General features: G+C 39.3%; 1 protein-coding gene across 1 annotated transcript in view; it reads left to right on the plus strand.

The window, feature by feature from the left end:
* The window catches only part of PRLR (prolactin receptor), a 227,347-nt gene that overhangs the window by 79,850 nt on the left and 125,822 nt on the right, over positions 1–21,675 (plus strand).

The following is a 21,675-nucleotide window of genomic DNA, read 5'->3' on the forward strand; positions in this document are numbered from 1 at the left end:
TTGATCTATGATTTATTTGAGATTTCATATTCCTTGATCCACAAACATATAACAACAGCAGAGCATTGCTATTAAATAATATAGGGTTTGGTTTCAGGGAGAAGCTTGAGTTCCTAAATTTGTAAATGTAATTCACCCCTATCTCTTTCTCCTATTCAGTCCTGCTATTCAGTTCATTATTTATCTGCAGCATCTAGACTAATCTTAGGGATGATCCACCCATCTGGACAATAGGTATTCTCCTTCTCCCTGGCTTTTTGTTGCTGTTGTTGTTAGTGCAGATAAGCCATAGGCTTTTAAGTATTTTTGGTTCTCATTGAGAGACTCTGTGATGATTCAGATCAATCATCACAATGTCATCCTCAAACAGGATCACATGGAGGGCCTTGCTTCATTGTCTGTTTGGATTATGTACCAAACATCCTACATGACAATGTCATGGCAATTAACCACCAGCAAGCATTTGTCTCCCTGTTTTCTGCTTTATTTGTTATTAATAATTAGGAAATCATCAAAGTTATCTTTACATTATGTCTGTCATGGAACCTTGTATGATCTCAACAGGTGAATGGAAGACATCATGTTGGGGAATGCCCTCTAAGACAACATTTTGCTCTATTGAAGCAAATACTTTATTGTAGTCAGCAGACAAAAAGCATAGGAATCAATTGTGTGACTGTTAAAATCATTTACATAATGAATGTTAAGATCATTTACATAAGCCTGCTTATTCTTTTTGATGTTTCCATTAAGTATTAGAGACTACCTGAGTGGACAGACATCCTCAGGAAGCTGTGGATTCAAGTCTTGCATCTGATAGACGCTAGCTATGTGACCCTGGACAAGTCATTACATTTCTCAATGTATCCAGGCAACTTATTAAGACTTTAAATTTCAAAATAGTTGCTGATTTGCATGGGTAAAGGGATTTTCTTCACTGCACAGTCCCTACATCAATGAAGTCATAGAACGTTTGCCTCACTAAAAACAAAACAAAACAAGTTTCCTCATGTTTAAGTTATTCTCATGAACATTTTATAGGAATGAAAAAGTAGACCTATTGTCAGGTAGTCAATACCCCATTTCTGGGCACTAATAATTTCTATGATTTTTCAAATCATTCCATATACTCTCTTTCAAATGTTTTCAGAATTCATTTCTTAACACCTTCAAAAAAGGTGTCACTTACAATGCAGATCTCCTCTGTGTATGCTCTGTGTGGTCCAGCTACTCTTCCCATATGGGTTCTCCTTAATGCCATTTGTATTTCTATATGTAGCATATTAGGGATCAGAGTTCAAATAGGTGAGTTCTACTACCTGTAATGAAAAAAAAATAGCATGTTACAGAAAGTTGCAGAGATCTTTCTCACTTTTTTATTCTCTGTCTTCCTTCCAGTTTCATACTTAATAGATCGTGGGATGATTTGGCTTAACTGGATCTCATGCCCCACTATCTGTAAAATGATTTTCTTTTCTCCACCTTTTCTGTTTTATGATACAGTAGTCTCTACATACACACCCCACAAATACATACACTTAAAATTTTATACATCCTTATATATCCTTATAAATCCTTATATATTCTCTATATACATAGAGATATATGTATATGTATGCATATACATATATATATTTATATAGCCTTATAGGATATATATCCTATATACATCTTTAAGATTTTATGTATTAGATTACATTCTATGCCAGTGTTTCCCCTTCTCTTCACTTTGCAAGATTACAATGACTACCTCATCATGGCAACTGTTGAATGTGTATAAAAAAGGGCAAAAATTCACGTCAATGTCTATTACTTTATCCATTTCCCACTTTTTTCTGAGTGATTAGCTTGTTTAAGTAGGCAAACTTGGGTTGTTTTGACCTCAGGCGATAGCTTGTCATTTATATTCTTTTTCCTCCCCTAATTTGTTGTTGATTTTAATTTGGAGCATTTCTTTTATCCTAAAGACAAATGAGTAGTTTGATTTTACAGAGACAGTGATTCGGAAATGATTCCCACATTGATAACCCATTTATTTCCTGTCTGTCAAGGCATAGTCGATATCATTTTTTTGTGTCTGTGATGTTATTTGGTGTCAGCCACATCCAATTTCTCCTGATTTGAAGTATTCATTCTATATAAGCAGAACTTCTGAGTAGTCTACAAGCCTCTTTCATTTCTTGACCCTGAATCATATTTTCCAACATGGTTGAGTTCTTTTTTTTTTATCTGTTTTTTGTTGTTGTTGTTGTTGTTGTTGTTGTTCTCATTATTCCTACCTTTGCATTGTGTTAAAATAGATAATTATCATTTATAGAGCACTTTAAGGTTTACAAAGTATTTTATCAGCATAAATGGATAATTATGTTATTTTAATTGAGAGAATCTTATTTAATTCTTCACAAAACTTCTATACTCAATCCTCTACGAGAGATGTTGAGACATAAATGCCAGTCTTTTGTTTTTGCTCACCACTACAAAGCAAACTAACCAGCTAATCCACGAAGATACTTGTTGCCATTGGGACTCTAAAATAAGCCCAACTTCACCAACTCATTTACTTATCTCTCCACAGAAAACCTGTCAGTCTTCCTTCTGTTTATCTACAACTTACTTTTGGCTTGATTTCTAGCAAGAATGTCAACCTTCATATGACTCATTTTCTCCAATGGGATGTTGACTTGTTGGTCATTCAACAAGGATTTCACATTTAGCAAACCAACAGTTAGTTCATAATTATAGACTATCTAAAAACTGAGTGAATCTTAGCACCAGCTAAATCCTTCTTTGCCATTTTCCACTATTCTGTCACAATCATTACAAAGACATTCGACATTTTTTTTTTGTTTTGTGGGTTGCCATGGCCAAAGAATTCATTGTCTAGTGTTAGGTCGACAAATCACCAAAAAAAAAAAATCCTCTTCACAAGTAGCTATAATGGTCCTCAGAAAGAAGACACAGTCTGTCATTAGGACTATACTTGAAACCCTTCCAACATGGTACATTATACCAGACTTTGTGTTCAGCTAACATATTCTTCTAGTGACCAGTGTCACCTCCACACCATGATGAAGCATTGGAGTAGGACCTGATATAGTAGAAAGAATACTAGATTTGTAGTCAAAGACCCTGAGTTCAAATCCTGTATCTGCCACTTACTATAATGTGATTCTCCTCAAATCATTTGACCTTTCTAAGACACAGATTCATCATTAGGCAGTTGGACGAATTGAGCTCTAAAGTCCATTCTAGCTTTAAATCTATGATAAAATGACTTTATGGCATTAGTGGCAATAACATAAGTTGTCTTGTAATAAATTAAGGATGCCATTTATTAGAGAGAGAGAGAGAGAGAGAGAGAGAGAGAGAGAGAGAGAGAGAGAAGAGAGAGAGAGAGAGAATTTTATGGCAACAGGAAGAGCAGAGCCTTTTAGGGAGTTGGTGGCATTGACTCAAGTTCCACTCTGTGCTTTTTTTTTCTTTTTTTGAGCTCAAAGGATTCTTTCCTTTCTCAGGATACATCTGCCAGGGCAGGGAACAAAATCAGGGAAGTTGTTCCAGGAAATCTGAGGAGAAGAGGAAAAGAACTAATGCTAGAGTAGGTTTGCGATGGATAAGCAGGTAGGGGTTAGGGGTGAATAAATGTTTCTTCAGCGTGAAACTTACTGAATGATAATCACTATTTGTTTAGAGCCTACAAGGCCATAATCTAAGGCAGCTAAATAACACAGTGGAAAGACCGCTGGCCTGGAGTCAGGAAGACCTGAGTTCAAATCCAGTCTCAGACATTTACCAGATTTGTGACTCTGGGCAAGTCACTTAACCTCTGTCTCATTTACTCCATCTACAAAATGAGGGTTTAAATAGCACCTTTCTCACAGGGCTGTTGTGAGGATCAAATGAACTAATACTTGTAAAACATTTAACAGTGCCTAGTACATAGTAGGCACTTAATGAATAGTTATTTCTTGCTTCCTTTTTTTCTGCCTTCCTTCCTTTCCTCCTTACTACTTCTATCCTCATTCAACTCTGAGCACAGTACATTAACCACATTCAATGTCTGTCCACAACTGGCCAAAGTTGTACATACAACTCTCCCTCATGGTCTGGTGAAATGGAACTTTCTGAAAGTGACATGACAGATATTCTGAGGTACTGCCCCATTGTTCTACTGTTCACTCCCAAGTACTGGATCAACTCAGGATGCTGCTGTGCACCCAACCAAAGGCATCCCCCAGGACGGAAGGGTCAGGTACAGACCATGGCACTCAGTGTTAAGGAGATAGCTGATCTTTCACAATACAGCTGGCATCAGAACACTTCTACTACAACATACTTGTTTCTAGGGTATTTCCAGCCATAAAAGGATCCCAAAGAGGAAAGAACTACTTCCACATTGTTCTCTGAGTCCAAAACTTTGGGAGAAAGATTTTGTCTCTCTGCCCTCACAAGAAAGCAGCCTGCCTAATTCCTGGTGAATTTGCTATTTGAGTACTGTGCACAATGAATTTCTATCTCATTTCCTTATTACTTTGGTTTTTTGCTTCATACACGAGGTTGGCTATGGAAATCAAGAGTATCATTTTGCATCTGGGAGCAGCAAAGCAGGGTAGTTCAGGGAAAAGTATGGAAGTATGGTTTGAAGATAGAGCAGTCTTCAGTTATTTCGACCTGGAATGCCTATCCCTATACTCTAGCTCAACACTATTTCCCTCTCACTTTTTGAGCTCTATCTTTATTTTCTTCTTTTCTCTCTTTTTTGTCAATTTCTCCATTTTTTTTTCTTCTCGCTTTCTCAAACCCAGGTAATTGGCGCAAAGGCATCCTGGACAGCTTAATGCCAGGCTGCCTGGGAAGCAGCTGTTGACTGAGATAAAGGAATTAGTTCACCATGATTCACCTTTGTATCAAGTCCTTTCAAAAATAAATATGCAATGTTGATCTTGAGCCTGGCTGGTTAAACAGACCAGGTGACTGAGAATGAACTCCAGGTAAAGGATAAAGAATGGAAATAACAGAAGGCACATTGATATTTACAAGGTGGGGTGTCGAAAAGCTAAGCAGGATCTAAGCAGGGCACACCATGAAGTGTGGGGCTGACACAGCTTCTTTTCCACTTGGCCGGGCAACTGATGGCTTTTGGCAGCTGCCCCATGAGAGTGCACTGGCACTCACTTGTATGGCAAATAGTGCCATGTTTTGCGCTGCATGTGATGCTTAGTTGAGATGATAAACCATGAGCTGACAGAGAAGAGCTGGCCAAGAGAACACTTTCTCCAAGGTGAGGTTTTGATTGGGCTGCATCTTTTTAGCTGCATTTACTTAACATCCAGTCCTAAAGTTCTAGAAGTCAATTACGAGGGTAATACAGATTGGTATCTGGCACTTGTGCCTCGGGCTGAATTCTACTGCTCAGATTCCAAATGGCTATCAGAAGTTCCTACTTTCCAAGGAAGAGGCTGGTGCTGGGGAGTAGCTTTATATTCTTATGAGGGATGGAGATCAAAGACAAGGTAAGCTCCTGGAGAATGGGAGAGTTTTCATTTTTGTCTTTGTATCTGCCATGTCTGGCATAGTGCCTAGTGTGTAACTGAGTAATATAATAGAGAGAACACACTGTCTCTGGAGTCTGAAGATCTGAGTTCAAGTCCTATTGTTGATAATTACTACTTATGTGACCTTAGGCCTTAATTTCCTCATCTTTAAACAGAAAGGTTCAGACTAATGGCCTCTGAGGTCCCTTTCAGCTCAAAATCTATAGTCCTCTGTAACTAATCTCCCAAAAGCAGCTAGGTGGTGCAGTGGATAGAGTGCCTGGCCTGGAATTGAGAAGGTCTGAGTTCAAATCCTAATACTGTAGTTATATCTGCTTGATGGGATCTGACCTGACAACTTCCTTAGCCAGCCTTAAATCTGACTGACCCTCCATATTCATTCAACAACAGATAGGTCCCATGTATCTGCCCACTGGTTGACCTGGTAGTTTAGTGAAGTGTGCATAGCTTCATCGTCTTGCCCTAACAAAAAGGACAGTGCCCATCAACCCAGAAAACACAGAGCTCAAGACTAGTCAGAAGAGCAGCCCAAACAGTGCCTTCCAGATGTCTTGGCATTCTTCTCCAATTTTGCTCAAGCCCACTATATACCACCCGCTCTATTCCCTTAAGAGTTAATCTCCTTGGAACTTCAACCTGGTTTATCTACCTCATTCTTATTTGCCCTTCTTTTGTATATGAAAAGAGAAAGCTGGACCCAATGACCCTGAAATCTAAGCTCCTAAGATCCTTTGATGGGTCATACAAGCCTTCTTGTAACTGGCATTACTGCTATTGCCAGATGACTGAGAGATTAATTATTAGCCACCAACCACAGCAGGATTACACCTTGCATAGAAGGCTGGACACCTCCAGAGGCATATTTCTAAAAGGATTTGGAATTCCAGAGATATCACTCCTTGCCAGGTAGGATAGAACTGTTGGGTCTATAAGAGAAACCCCTGCCTGAAGAGGTAGAGTAGGGCAGAGAAACAATGGTTTGGGGGCTGACTGCGACTCCTCTGAAACTGCTTCCCCTGTTGCCACTTTGGACTGTGACCTCTTCTGTGAGCCTAGATAAACTTCTCCATTGTAAGGGCTTCTCACTACAGAGGACATTTCCAGTTCACTTCATTCTGCAGGTACAGGAAAACTTCACTAAACTGGACTAAGTAGGAAAAGTAGCCTGTATCATAAATTATCTGGTCACCTTCAAATCAATGAAATAACTATTAAGACGATAACAATACTCTTGTTTTAATGAATAGATAAGCATGAGTTTTACAGTCAAAGAAAATGAGGTTCAGAAAAGTGAAATGACTTACCCAAGGTCACACAGCTAGTTAGTGGCAGAGGTGAGACCACAGCCCAGTCCTTCTGACTCCCCAATCCATGATAAGGATCTTCTTGCTTTTCCATTTAAATCTCCAGCCCTTACCATAGAGCTTCACACATGGTGTTTGTTATTACTGATATTTTGTCATTTTCAGTTGTGTTGGACTCTTCATGACCCCATTTGGAGTTTTCTTGGTAGAGGTACTGGAGTGGTTTACCATTTCCTTCTCCAGCACATTTTACAGGTGAGGAAATTGAGATAAACAGGGCTAAGTGACTTGCCCAGGGTCACCCAGCTAGTAAGTGTCTGAGACCCGATTTGAACTCGAGTTTCCTTGACTTTTGGCCCAGCACTCTATCACTCTCGCCACCTATCTATCCTAAGTGCTAATAATGCTTTTTCATTCATTCATTTATGGGACTTTATGCCTCTTCACATGTACTTACAAATAGTATCTGAAATTATTTAAACAGAAAGGCAGAGGGGAGGAAGTTAAAATTTTATTGGAATTATTAATTTACTTCACAAATATTTTCTTCAAGAGGTAGCGACTACAAAGTTGCCCTTGAATCAAGGATGACATGGGTTAAAATCCCACTGACACATGCTGGCTGGGTGACCCAGGGCAAGTCACTTTTCAGTACTCTGGAGAACTCTCTAAGACTATGACTTATACAGAAGGTTCTGAACTGCATTGGGAGAAGGGGTTTCCCCACCCCTAGATTTCCCTAGACCATTGAAACCACAGATCCAGCCCTGTCCCCTCTTCACAGATAGTACAAAATCAAACTTCAGGTCGGTCCTTGCCAGAATGACCACAAATTCTGAACTCATGAACTTTTAATGAAGTTTTCCTGTATGTTAGGGAATCCCTGCACCTCTCCCCAGAACATAATCCCTGTCCCAATCCTGTGCTAGGAAGATGATTTTGTCATTGAGACCACACAAACACTAGTTAGTGTATCACTGCTCCCAGAAGGGGAGAAAAAAAAGACCGGAGTCATTCTCCAGTATTCTACCATGTCAAACTCCAGAGATACGGCAGTGTGAGAAAACCATGGAGACTGGAGTCAGACAACCTGGATTTAAATCTGGTCATTATTAGACATTAATTGCATAACCCTGAGCAGTTACCTAACTCTTCTGTTCCCTCAGTTTCCTCATCTGTAAAATGTGGGAGTTGAACCAGATAAGCACTAAGGTTTCATCTAGCTCTGAATAATAAGCTCATAGTTCCATCATTGGAAGATTCCTTAGGGGTCCTCTAATCCAACCCTTCATGAGGAAATAGAGACCCACAGAAGTAAGTGGGAGAATGTGTCATACAGAAGGAAAAGGGTTAGCTCTAGATGCAGGGGTGAGGAATCTGTGACCCTTTGACTGAATCCAAACTTCACAGAACAAATCTCCAAAGGGCCACACTTGAGGATCTAGAGGGCCACATGTGGCCTCAAGGCTGCAGGTTCTAGACACTAGAGTCTAGAGGTGGATGACCTGGGTTCAAAAACTGGTTCTGCTTGTTACCACCTGGATGGCCTTGCACAAATCATTTAAACCTCTTTGGGCCTCAGTTTCTTCTGCCTCAAAGGTCCCTCATCTCTAAGTCCATGACCTTGAGATTAATTCTGTAATAAACTGTCTAGAATGAGAACAGCCAAGAACCCACTAGTGAAAAGGGAAAAGTGAGTGGGGTGAACATTCCTTGTCTCCCTGACCCTGTGTTTTCACAGAGAACATTTGTCTGAAGCCTGAAACTAGTTCCTGATTGATTTGATTCTTGGCATTTCCCAAGCTCTACACTTCAACCATGACAGCAGTGTTAGTGGCCGGGGGAAGAAGGAAAGGAAAAAATCCTGGAATGCCCCACTTAGAACAAATTGTGGGACACTTGGAGACATGCTACAGGGGTGGGGAACCTGCAGCCTCAAGGCCACATGTGGCCCTCTAGGTCCTTAAGTGCAGCCCTTTGACTGAATCCAAACTACTGAAAGTACTGAAGTTCAGATTTAGTCAAAGGGCTGCACTTGAGGACCTAGAGGACCACATGTAGCCTCAAGGCTGCAGATTCCCCACCCTTGTCAAGTTTGTCCCAGTGAAACCAATTGCTTGGGAAACAGTAAAAGTAAAATCACTTGCTTATTGAGCAAAACATTTTCTAAATGTCCAGTGGAATTGCATCATCTTCTTTTTTTCCACATGAAATGAAAACACCTCTGTCATAAGCATTAAATTATCCATTTTCATATGACAAAATGAGCTTATTCTTCATATCCCAAATCAATGTGGCAGTGAGACAGCAGGCAACTGCATATGGCCTCTGTGGAGACTGGGGATGCCAAGTATGAGCACATAAATTGCTTTCTTTCCCCTTGGATCATCTATAAAACCTGAACTTTTTTTAAATGCTAAGAAATGCCATGCTTCAGTTCTGTGCTTCAGGGTCCCATTGAGTTGCTTGGGCAATATGTACTGAAGGGACTCTTCTAATGATCCTCATATGGTTTTCTCTGAGGATTCTTCCAATTTGTGCCTCTTTCCTAGCCAAAAATTCAATGTGGGTGGAAAACATAGACCAGAACTTTCAAGTGTGAGACAGAATTCTGCTGCTCTGGATTAGTTTGTTTCTTCTTCTTCTTTTTTTTTTTTTACATTTTCTTTATTTTCTTTTCCAATATTGTCTTGCAACACTTGCAGCTACATCTGTCTATAAAGAAATCTAGTCACTAGCATACATGAAACAACCTGGGGTGGGGTTGGGAGGCAGGGAATAGAGCCGGGGGAGGAATGAGCACATGGTTCTAATATTCAGAAGCACTATTTCCTGGATGGAATTCTTGCCACTGTGTGACTTTAAATATAATTGGTGGTAACTTTATTTCAGTTTCTCTAGCTCTAAATTGTGGGGTTACCATTTCTCTTAAGCCTATATGTGGTAAGTGGTTAGTTAGTATTGGGTCTAAAGTCAGGAAGACTTGTGTTCTATCCCTGCCTCAGACACTTACTAACTGAGGGACACCAAGCAAGTCAATTAACTTCTGCCTGCTTCATCTATAAAAGGAGGATAATAATAGCACTACTATCGTCCCTCGTATACCTCATCGCCCTAGTCACCAAACATGAAGGTAAAAGGTGATTTAGGCTAGCAACCTTGCAGGGTTGTTATGAGGATCAAGTAAAGTAATATTTAGAAAGCACTTAGTACAGTGACTGGCAAATAGAAGGCACTTAATGAATGCTCCCTTCTTTCTTTTCCTTTCTTTCGTGAGCTAAAAGTTCCATACAACAAGGGCTGAAGGACTAGGGAACAAGTAAAGGCCAAAATTAGAAGATTCCCACATGGAGAGGATTGGTAGAGGGGGGCTGGTCATACGGAGTTGGAGTCAATGGTGAGAAAAAAGGGATTAAGATAGAAGTTTGCAAATGGGTCAGAAATAGGAATGAATATGGAGATCAAACAGAATCCTAGGACTGAGAAAAGATTTTTAGTTGGGGGAGAAGGGGTTGGCCAAGATGGAAGGCTTTGATGCTAAAATAAACCAAGGGTCTTCATTTCACAACACATTCACACAATTTGCTTCATTTACTTTCCTAGAGACTCATGAGTCTTTTCAGTTGGTTTTATGAGGCCAGTCCAACCTTCCCGTTTTCTCTGCATCAACTTCAGTGAGATAATTCTGGTTACGTTCTCCTCCCGTCCCCATCTTAACTTCCAAGTGGCCCAAGTTAACATCTCTACATCATCCTCCACTATCAAATCCCTTCTTTCCTTCTCCAGTGTTCTGGCGCTCGATGCAATTAGGAAGACATCTGTTAATAAGAGCGTTTAAAGAACAGCATCATCACTAGAGAGTCATTCATTTATTTGAACTCTTCATAGGATAACCACCATGACCCTGGAAAAAACATTATATGAGCTTTTTTTCCATTTTTAATGCCTCATTTGATGTTAGCATTCACAGCTCATCAAACAAAGTTATCTCTATAGTCCTATCTGTCATAGAATCTTTAATACTTTGACGTGTATTGAGAGACACTGAGAGCTTTTAGAAAGCCTTTTTGTTCTACCAAATCAAATGCTTTCAGAAATCAATGAACAATAAACCTAATGGAACATTGTCCTATCTACAACTTTCCCTAGTTCTGTGACTATAAAATTGTGGCATGCTTTCAAAAATCTTCTGTGAAATACTACTACCAGTTTCCTTCTCATGTTTTCATCAAGAATATCTCAATGTATTCCTAGGACATTCTCATAAAAATGTTTATATAAATGAAAAAGTAGTGACATAAATGTACACTTGCTGGTATGTTCTTAGACCTTTCGTAAAAATTTGGTTGAAAACACGTAATCTATGATCTTTTCCATTTGTTTGGACTCTTCTTTAAGAAAATATAAAAATTGATTCCCAAGTACTTTTAAAAGCCTCTCTAGCAAGTTTTTCTTCTTTAAGTATTTAGTCAAGTCCAACCATTTTACCTGACTTCATCTTCTTAAGCATCATTGACACTTTCTCACATAGTACGTTGAGAATCAAGGTGGTCCAAATATAAGAATTTCAGTGAAGGGGCGTTGTCGTTCTCTAAACCTCAATGATAGGAGCAACTACATCACCTGGAAATAGAAGCATTTGAAAAACTTCACCAACAGTAGGGAGTCCTCCTCCTGTGTGAGTTTTGCACCATCACTACAGATTTATTGGCAGATTTGATCCATTTTGTATCTATTTGGTGCTCTCCTTTTGTTTTGATCTCTAGATGTTCTTGAATTGACCTGGCTTAGCTTGTATTATTTCAAACTCTCCTCAAGCTCATTTTATTCTCAACTATTTTGCTTTTTTTTTGGGGGGGGAGTTGAGGCAAAACTGCATTTTCCATTATCCTTCCACAGGTTGTTTTGGAAATGACCATGTACTCTAAACTCATATTGCCCTTGGCCGTCATGGCTGTCCTTGCCACTTGACAAAGACATAAGATGTTTGCCATCTGATTCATACACTTCTCCATTTTCCATTTTGTGGAGTGGATAGTTTGCTTATATCAGTATGTGGCCATCCTTTTGTACTATACCTTTGCTGTAAAGAGTCGATGATCTGACTACACACTGGGAGTGGAATCTGCAAGGACTGCTGCTACATCCTTAACCAGTCATTTCCTGTGTGTTAATATAACCAATTTCACTTTTTATTTCTGTCATTGGGTACTCCCCACATCCTGTACCCTTTAATTCTCTTACTGATTAAAGCATCTTTGACGGAGAGGCCTAGATCTTCTAACACAGTCTACTTACCTTCATTCTCTATCATTCTTAATCCTGAACCATATTTTCCAAGTTATTTTCCACTATCATCCCTCATATCCTCCATCATTGTGTTAGTCACCTCATGGAACTTTTTTTTTCTCCTTCATCCTTCATGCAAAGCATGCTAATGTGAAAGCCACATTTGTCATTATGACAGTATGTCTATTGATGCACATTATGAATACTGCATCTTGAGATGACCAAGATTCCCATAAAATGATGTTTCTTGACACCTTTGGGCACAGAATGAAAACAACTCTACCAATTCCTTTATTCACTGCTTTTTTTTTTTGGTTTGGCTAGGCAATGGGGTTAAGTGACTTGCCCAGGGTCACACAGCTAGTAAGTGTTATGTGTCTTGAGGCCAGATTTGAATGCAGGTCCTCCTGAATCCAGGGCCGGTGCTGTATCCACTGCACCACCTAGCTGCCCCCTTTATTCACTTCTTTAAGGGAAACCTGTGAGCCTTTCTCTTCTCCCTTGTTTCAGTTATTGTAACAATGTCAGAATGATTAATTCAGCTCCTTCTCTTGTGCTGTCATCTCACCGGTCTTTAGACAAACATTGAACATTATGTGTCAGCAATGTAATGTGTTTTTTTTAGATGATCTAAGAAGCTTGTGACTCTTAGCAATTGTTGCCCCTTTTTCCACTGTTCCACTAATCTGTGACTGCATAATCCAAAGAGCTCTGCATACAACTGAGTGCCATTTTGTATTTCAGTCCACTTCATGGTTTACCATGGCCAAAACAAATTCATCACCTGTTTATCAAGCCTCAGAAAATGAGCTTCTGTGCACTTATCTGGGCTGGCCCTTGGACAATAGGCACTGTCTGTTGCCTGGCACATACCTGGAGCTTTAACAGGACAGTAGAATCTATTGATGATTGTATTGTATTGATAGAATCCCTACCCTGGTCTTGGAAGATGCTTTCACCATTGAGACCACAAGAGAACTGTTTAGTGCACTAGTATTCTAAAGCAAAAAAAAAAAAAAGGGGGGGGCAGGGGAGAAGGAATCTATTTTACCATTTCAAATCCCAGACACAAGGCAGTGTGAGAAAGAGTGTTGAACTTGGAGTCAGAGAAGCTAAATTCAATCCTGGCATTGCTATGTGTCATCTCCTGACTCCAAGCCCAGCCCTATTTCCACTTAATCATTCTGAATATGGCCCTGATATCCAGCCAAGGACAATTGTCATCAGTTAAATAAACAGAGCAGTCAGCCGAAGCATCATATTAATTGACTGATTTTAGTCAAATATCAGCTGGTTTCTTGATGGTCCACAAACAGCTTCCATTGGTAGACCATAATTGGATATTTCAGGTCTTTAAGTGTATGGGCTGCTCTCTCTCTCTCTCTCTCTACCAAGCAGATAGCCCACAGCTGTCATGTGTTATTGGCTAAGATGTTCAATTCATGGCAGCAAGTATTTGCAGAAAGTCTACTGAGTGCTCAACACTAAGCTACCCTGAAAGAAAGAAATTGAAGATAATCCCTCCTCTCAAGTAATTCATGATTCTTAGCTAGAGGAACGGAATATACATTCAAAGCAATACTCAGAACAATTGCTGTCAAATAATGATATGAGGCAGTGTGGAAGAAGTACTAGCATGACACACTGAATTAGAGATTAGAATGGGGGGGAGGGGAGAGGAGCAATGGAAAAAGCTCTGAACTAGGGAGTGCATTGAGATGATGGGTTCCAGTTGTGGTACTTCAACCCTCTGGGTGGGTTGCATCATTTGCAAAGTGAGGTTAGTGAGATGGCCTCTGAAGTCTCTTCCAAACATTCCAGGCATTCTAAGTGTTGGATTCTGAGGTTCAGCGACCGGGCACTAATCAATTTATAGCCTTGTGACTAGTTAAATATTTAGTGTTCTCAAGTTTCTTAAATTTTGCTGCCACATATATACATATACCCACTTGCTTCCAGTGGGGGAAACCCCATGTAATGAACTCTCTGGAACATAGAAGGCATGAAGGATGGGTACACCTGAATGGTGGGCTTCGTTGGTTGAAGCCAAATCCATGGTTTTGCGGTTTGTTGTTGAAGTCCATATTGGATTGAAGACACTATGAGATTTAGGGAAAGATGAGAAAATTCTTAAAATCATGATGCTCTTACTAGCATAAATACTAATTATTTACATATTTGAAATATACATGTATATATAACATATACACTATCCTTGCATTGTGACCAGAGTTTTGTTCGTCGAAGTCATTAACAAGCCCGGCATAATGGATAAAGAGCTGGAAAACATAGATAGGAGTGAATTCAAATCCTGCCTCAGACACTTAGTAGCTGTGTGACCTTGAACAAGTCACTTAACCTCAGTTTCCTCATCTGCAAAATGGAGATAATAGTCCCTGTCTCCCAGGATTATTGTTAGGTGAAATAATATGTATAAAGTGCTTTACAAACCTTAAAACACTATAGAAAGCATGAGCTATTGAGTCTGAAGACATATTAAATTCAAGTTCATGGGAATTCTTTGGGCACATCCTTCAGTGGGTAAGTGACACACATTAATTGCAACCACCAGTTTCTGGTGCCAAATCTCAAACAACTTTTAGTTTTTAAAATGGAGGTATGAAAAACAAAAATTCTAAGTTTTACCTTTTTTTGCCCATGTTTTGGATAAAGACTTGAGTACAACAAAGTGTTTGGGCATGCACAGCATCTACCATTTCCAAAATTGTCACCAGTTTGAAAGTTTCAAAGGCTTTGAAAAGAGCATCTTTTGCCTATGCCAAGTGTTTTGACTGAGGCCAGCTTTTCACCAGGCAAGCCAAGCAGAGGGTTAAGGCATTTATTCATTGAAGTCCAGCAAACTCTTCCTTCACCACCAACAAAGAGACAAACTTCCCAAGAAGCTTAGGCCTCAGTGACTTGGGCATTAGCCGGGCTGAATCATTCAGATAATTGCTTCAATTCTTTACTTTACTTTGATGGTGTAAGTCTAGTCAAGGATTCTAAGATAAAATGCTTACTAATAATGTCAGTGAGAACCTGAATGTGAGTGTTAAAAATTAACAAAATGTGTTAAGGAAACTGGAGGATGAGTAGAGCCTTGGGCTTTGTATGCAAAGGTTGGCCTTGCATCAGTAGGCTAACTGCTTTCACACGTTATTCTCAGGGGTGATAGATTTCTACCCAGCCCTCTATGCTTTATTGCCCTATTCCCTTCTGACCAACAACATGTATTTTCAACATCTTTGAATGTTCCGGCTAGAAGGGAATTTGGAGATTATCAAAGACAATCTCCATATTGTACAGATGTGGAAAGTAAGAAAGAAAGAGAGGGCACTAAACACAGCTAACTTGGTCACCCAGTTGGTTAATAGAAGTATAGGAATAAAGGAAAGGAATAAGCCTTTGTTTAGTGTGCCACGGACATTACAAATAGCATCTCGTTTGATCCTCGTAACAACCCTCTGAAATGAATGCTATTATTATCCTCATTTTACAGTTGAGGAAAATGAGACAGGCAAAATTTAAGTGACTTGGCCAGAGTCACATAGTTAGAAGTGTCTGAGGCTGGATTTGAACTCAGGTCTTTCTGACTCCAGGCTCAGCTCTCTATCCATTGTACTAACTAGCTGCCCCATACAATAGACCCCAGGTTTCCTCAGTCCCATCTTTATGCTCTTTCTTTATATCACAATGTCTTCCTCAAATAGCTTCCAGGTTTAGTGGGTCATAGAAATGTTCTAGGAGTAAAACTAACTAGCCCATAAAAGATGAACTGAGCTTGCAACTTTGACCTTATTAAGGGACCATACTTTAAAACAATGGGCTAACTAGCCCAGGTAGAATACTAGCATGTAGTTAGAATGCGCAAATGTAGAGTACTACATTTACCTATGCAAGCAACCATTGGAAGAGACGTGGCTAGATGTGCTACCCCATAACTAATTGTGTATGTCCATATACACTTATAGGTTTATCTCTGTGGGTAGGTTGACTCATTAGAATAGAATAGATCTTAGACATCAGGAGTCCCAGATGTCCTTCCCACCTCTGCCACCAGCTCACTCCATGATGTGTGAGCCCATTTGCCTACTGATAAAGGAGAAAGAGTATGATTTGTTTGCTAAGCCCTCTAAAATCCTATGATTATAAAGGTGCTAAGGTAATACTCATTTGTCAGGTGAGCAAATGTCTTCCATTAGAAAGGATAATCCTACATTTCAGCTTCCTGCTCCTCAGGATGATAAACATATTTCAAATACTGACATTTTGTTTCACCATGTCCCATTCCCTTCCTTCTTCTAATTCAAGAGTGATTAATATTTTTCACACCATGGATCTTTTGGCAGTCTCATGAAAATAATGGTTGCCTTCTCAGGATAGTATTTTAAGTGCATCAATAAGATATACAGAATACAAAGGAAATCAATTACAGTGAAATCAAGTTATCAAAAATATTTTTTAACAGTTCTTGGACTCCAGTTCAAGAACCTCTGCTTTGTTTCTCTCTTTCCCTGCTCACTGAAAATTACACTTACTTGTCAACTATGGCCCTTTTCATCTCACTTCCTAAGGAAATTTTATGGGTGACTCCATTTTCTGGTTAGTCCTCCTTTCCTTGGCCATGTCAATCACTATGAGAACTCTCTGACTCCATCAATGACCACCCTTGATCTCACTGATGTACATCTGAGTTTTCTCATAGCTGTAGATTCAACCCTTACTCTGGCCATTGTGTCTTGTGTCACTGCTAATGAAATGATGTCACTTTTGCAATGAAACCTTAATGGGATCCATTCAATGTGGGTCATCCTAGATCCAGCTTAAGAGATCTTTGAAAACAACTAAGTAGGAAATGTTATGCTGGCAAACTCAGATACAGCCCTGGCGGTGAATGTCTATCATCTCTGTGTTTGGGTGGCTTTCATTGCCCTCAGTTATAATGGGTGAGAGACAAATGTTGCTTGTTAACATGGTTTAAGGGGAAAACACCAAGAATGCCAAAATCTCCATGCTAAGATCACTGACTGCATTGTTACAATGAAAGGAAATACTTGGATCTGTATATAAATAATTTCACACTCATGTGGTGAAAAACTGCACCACATTCTTTGGGTTGGAGTTCTGATGGCCCTGTTCTTTGGACAAGCCTGGTTTGTTTTCTCACTGAAGGTAACAGCCAAGAATTCCCTTAGGAACCAAGGGCTTCCTCTCCTCCTTACATTGTTTGTTTGTGTCTGTGGGGCAGAAGCAGGCCTCCTGTGTTCTAGTTTTAATGCAAGCAGATGCAGTTTTGATGGTTTCTGACTTGGATGACAATAGGGACAAACCACCAGGGGGAAAAAAAGGAGATAGTTTTTGTTTTTCTCTCTTGAATGAAGTATACACCCATGAGAAAAGCTCTTCTAAGACCTGGGTTTATTAGGACGTGGTCTTTCAGAAAGCTCTCTGTCAATCTGATGGAAGGCCTGCTTCACCTTCACAGCCTCCAGGAGGGCCAGGATGAAGGCAGCCCAAACACCAACAGGGATGATGGCTACAGAGCAAGTCAAAGATAAAATTGGGAAGTAGGATTTGGGTGTCCCTCCCACTCCCTTATAGGAGCCCCATGGTTTTTTTTTTCTAGTTTCCAACCCCAGTCCAGTAAGCACTGTTTGGATTCTGCCCCATAGTTCAAGGTCCCCTCTCACTCCAGTATTCCACCTTGACCTGCATACACTGGGTCCCATGCTATGCAACATTATTATGTATCCTTCCCCATCAAAACCTACCAGTCCTGAGCTCCTTCAGGATCCTATTAGATGACTGAAGAGTTAATCTGATAAACTAGTGTTTAATATTAATATTAAACATTGATGGTTGCTGGTGACTTACTACTACATTTTCTCAATAATTTGTATTCATTTTTAAAAGGACCTTCAATATGATTACTAAAAATGCTAATGCAATCTTGAGGCAGCGTGGTGTAGTGGAAAGAGTGGTAGGTTGGGAACTAGAGGATCTGGATTCAAATCCTAACTTTGACTCTTCTTATCTCTTTTAATCCTCGAGCTAGTTATTCAATCAGTCTGGGGACCAGGTTCCTCAACTGTAAAAGGAAGGAGTGGGACTAGATGATATTTTAGGTCTAAATGGTCCACAGCCCTTCTGTAAATAATGGCAAGAATTTTAGGACAGGTGGACTTTATAGTGTCCTCATTGAACTTAGAGGAATTGCCCCAAAATTGTGATATCATATGCATTTAAATTAATTTGAATGTAATTTTTTCCTAAGCAAGTTTGATTACATTGATGTTTGGTATCTAAATTTTAATAAAACTTTTTTCAAATCTCTTAATAATAGAAGAGCTAGTGGAGGCAGGGAGAGGACCAGCAGAACCTCTCAGTAATTCATATTTTTATAACAATTTGTGGTTAAACAAAGCAATTTCAGTACAACAACTCTCACAAAACTGCAGAATGATCATCAGTTCCTCCCAGATGTTAAGATGGAGCTGGTTTGGTAGGTCCATTCACCAACCCCATCTTTTGCTCCCATAATCTCTTTCAGAACCACACAAATTAACCAGTTCAGGCCCCTAATCCATTATTTTTCTCAGTGCAAGCATCTTCATTTTTGTTCTTTGTTTTTAAGGCCCCAGAGAGAGCCTACTATTAACCCAAAATAATTACTGAGAAATCATCCAGGAGCAAGGGTGGTTTATATGGCAGATTGGTGGTCTCATTGTTTAATATGTGGCTAAGGCATCTGCCATTACTCTCAGAGTTTGACGATTGTCAAGATGCATCACAATCAGAAGGCCATCCTGGGGCCTTCCACTTTGGATGCTTTGTCCGTAATTGAGTCTTTCCTTCATTTAGCAACAACAACAACAATACCTAGCATTTAGACAGCACTTGACAATACGTTTTCAAAGGCATTCTCTTTGTGATACTGAGTTGGCCACTTAATCTCTTAGAGCCTCTCTTTCTCCATCTTCAAAGTGGGGCTACCTAGCTCACAGCATTACAATAATGAAAAAAAAAAGTACTTTGTGAAGTAAAATTAATATAAGCTATTATTATTAATAATATGGTTATCATTAAAAGGGCATTGTCTTGGGATAAAATGACGGATTGGAGGAAACTAGATGGCCAGTTTGTCAGGGATGGTGTAGGTAAGACCCATGATTTGGGTAAGGTCTATACTAGATATTCTCTATCTAATTCTGAAATATTATTAAGTTATAATTAAGTAGATACATGTTGGGAGATCTCAGTTAGGGTGCTGCTCCTAGGAGAAATAGCAGGAGAAAAGATAAAGAGTAGAAAAAGAATAATAACAATTATCATCCTTTTTGTTGTTGCTATGGTGATGACTGGTTTGCTCCATGAGTCAGAACATTGTGCTTAAGTCTTTGAATCAGTTCCTATACAGGCTTTTCAGTCCCTACAGATGGTCACTCTAACCTTGATCACTTTTTTCTCTGGTTTATGTTAAACTTCACAAATAAATAATGTATGCTGATTATAGTTAAAATTATAGTCATGAATCCTTTAAGTCAAGACCATCACTTGTCCCTTATGCAACCTCTGCCACTGAGCAAAAATGCCAGGGAATGGGACAGTATGGTACACTATAAAGGAAAATGTACTTTGAGTAAGAAAACCAAGGCTCATGTCTTGGCTCCAACGGTTATTACTTTTGTGATACTGGGCAGGTCACTCAATCTCTTAGAGCCTCGGTTTCCCCATATGTAAAGTGTGGGCATTAGTATTTTCACTTACAACATTGTTAAGAATAAAGTACTTTTGTCACATGAGATAAATACGTTATTAATTATTATTCAGGAGAAAGTTATATTGTAGACTTCTTGGAGACATTCTTATCTCACCTTCCTACAGTGAAAACTTAGAAAACATGATTCATCTGAGAACAAAGAAAACTTCCAAGGTCTGGTTAGCTCACATCTTTCCACAGGAACAAATTCTAGCCACTGGAACTTAGATATGAGAGTCAGAGGCCATTCCTGCTACATCCCACTTGGTTTTTTGTGCATAAAAAAGTTGCAAATGCAAAGTTTTAAAGCAATAAAACTTTATCTTAGAGAAGTTCAAAACATAATGAGAATCTATATTAATTTTTTTATTTTTAAAATAATCACTATTACAGAAGGATAATTAATTAGTGAATGTTACAGATAATAGAAGTGAGGGTTAAGGTTGTGTAGAGCCATGCAAAAAAAAAAAGACTACTTTAACATCTTTTAGTGCCTTTCCAAATCCAATGTAAAGCTTCTTCAAGTGAGGACAACTGACTTTCAAAATAACACTGAGGTTGTAAGATAAATCAGTTAATTGGGTATTTTTGCTTAATTGTTTTTCTTTGCTACAAAGAAGGTATTTTGGGGGACAGGGAGGGTAAGAAGAAGTTTCCCAACCACAATAAGATCATATCGTAGGCAGATTTAGAACTAAAAAGGTCTTTGAATCCAAGTCCTTCATTTTAAAAATGAGGAAACTGAGTCACAGAAAGAAAAAATGGCTGCCCTATGTTCAAACAGGTAGAAAGTGGTAGAGCTGTGCTTTGAACTCACATCTTTTGACTTCTAAATCCAATGCTTTTTCCACTAAACCATGCTGCCAATGACATCAATTAAATATATATGTATATATACACATATACATACCTATATGTATGTGCATATATGTGTGTATATGTGTGTAGATACATATACACACCTATGTACACATATACATACACAAACACACACATATACAGAGAGAGAACCAGGGAACATGATATTCCTGGGAAGGAGCTCATAGTCAACAGAACGTAATCTTCTTAGGGTGAAATATTGTAAGGAGGAGGGGACACTTGACCATCACAATTCTATCTCAACTAGCCCACATTTAATACTTGCCCAGCCAGTTTCCTCACTTTGTTAGGACATTTTAGTAGCATTTCAATATTCCAAGAGCTACTTAGTGCTTGATACATATCCAGTGATATACATCAAAGCTGAGGTTCTGTATCTAGCACCGATGGGGAGCAGGCAACTTTCTCTTTGGTTGGTGGTGGTGGTGGTGGTGGTGGCCCTTCATTCTCAAAGAGAACCAATGACATCAGGAACATAATGTCTTGACTTGCAAGTGAATTGGATTTAAGTGAGGCAGGGCTGTGCAAAGTTGTCACCTTTACTCTCTCCTCCAGTCCAAGACATAGGTCAGGACAACTGGCAATGGCCAGGGATGCAGTGGGAGACCTTGGCCTTTCCCAGGTCTCAGTTTGTCTGGGCCCACACGCATTCAGTAGTTAAAGGCCAGGTAAGAATTGAGGCAAAAGATGGCCTAGTTTGCCTTCATGAAAGAATCAGTGTGGGAGGGAAAGACCCACAGAGTTTCTGGCCAGAACAGAAACAATTGCTATTTACAGCTGGTACCATTAACTCTTTTGTCTCATGTAGTTTTCATTTATTATTTCTTGAAATATAGTTCTGGAAAACCAGGCTTTGATAAAGTCTGTTGGGATTAAAATGGAGCTACTT

Source organism: Phascolarctos cinereus, unplaced genomic scaffold (genome assembly GCF_003287225.1).
Source record: "Phascolarctos cinereus isolate Bilbo 61053 unplaced genomic scaffold, phaCin_HiC Scaffold_4;HRSCAF=312, whole genome shotgun sequence".
NCBI lineage: Eukaryota > Metazoa > Chordata > Mammalia > Diprotodontia > Phascolarctidae > Phascolarctos > Phascolarctos cinereus.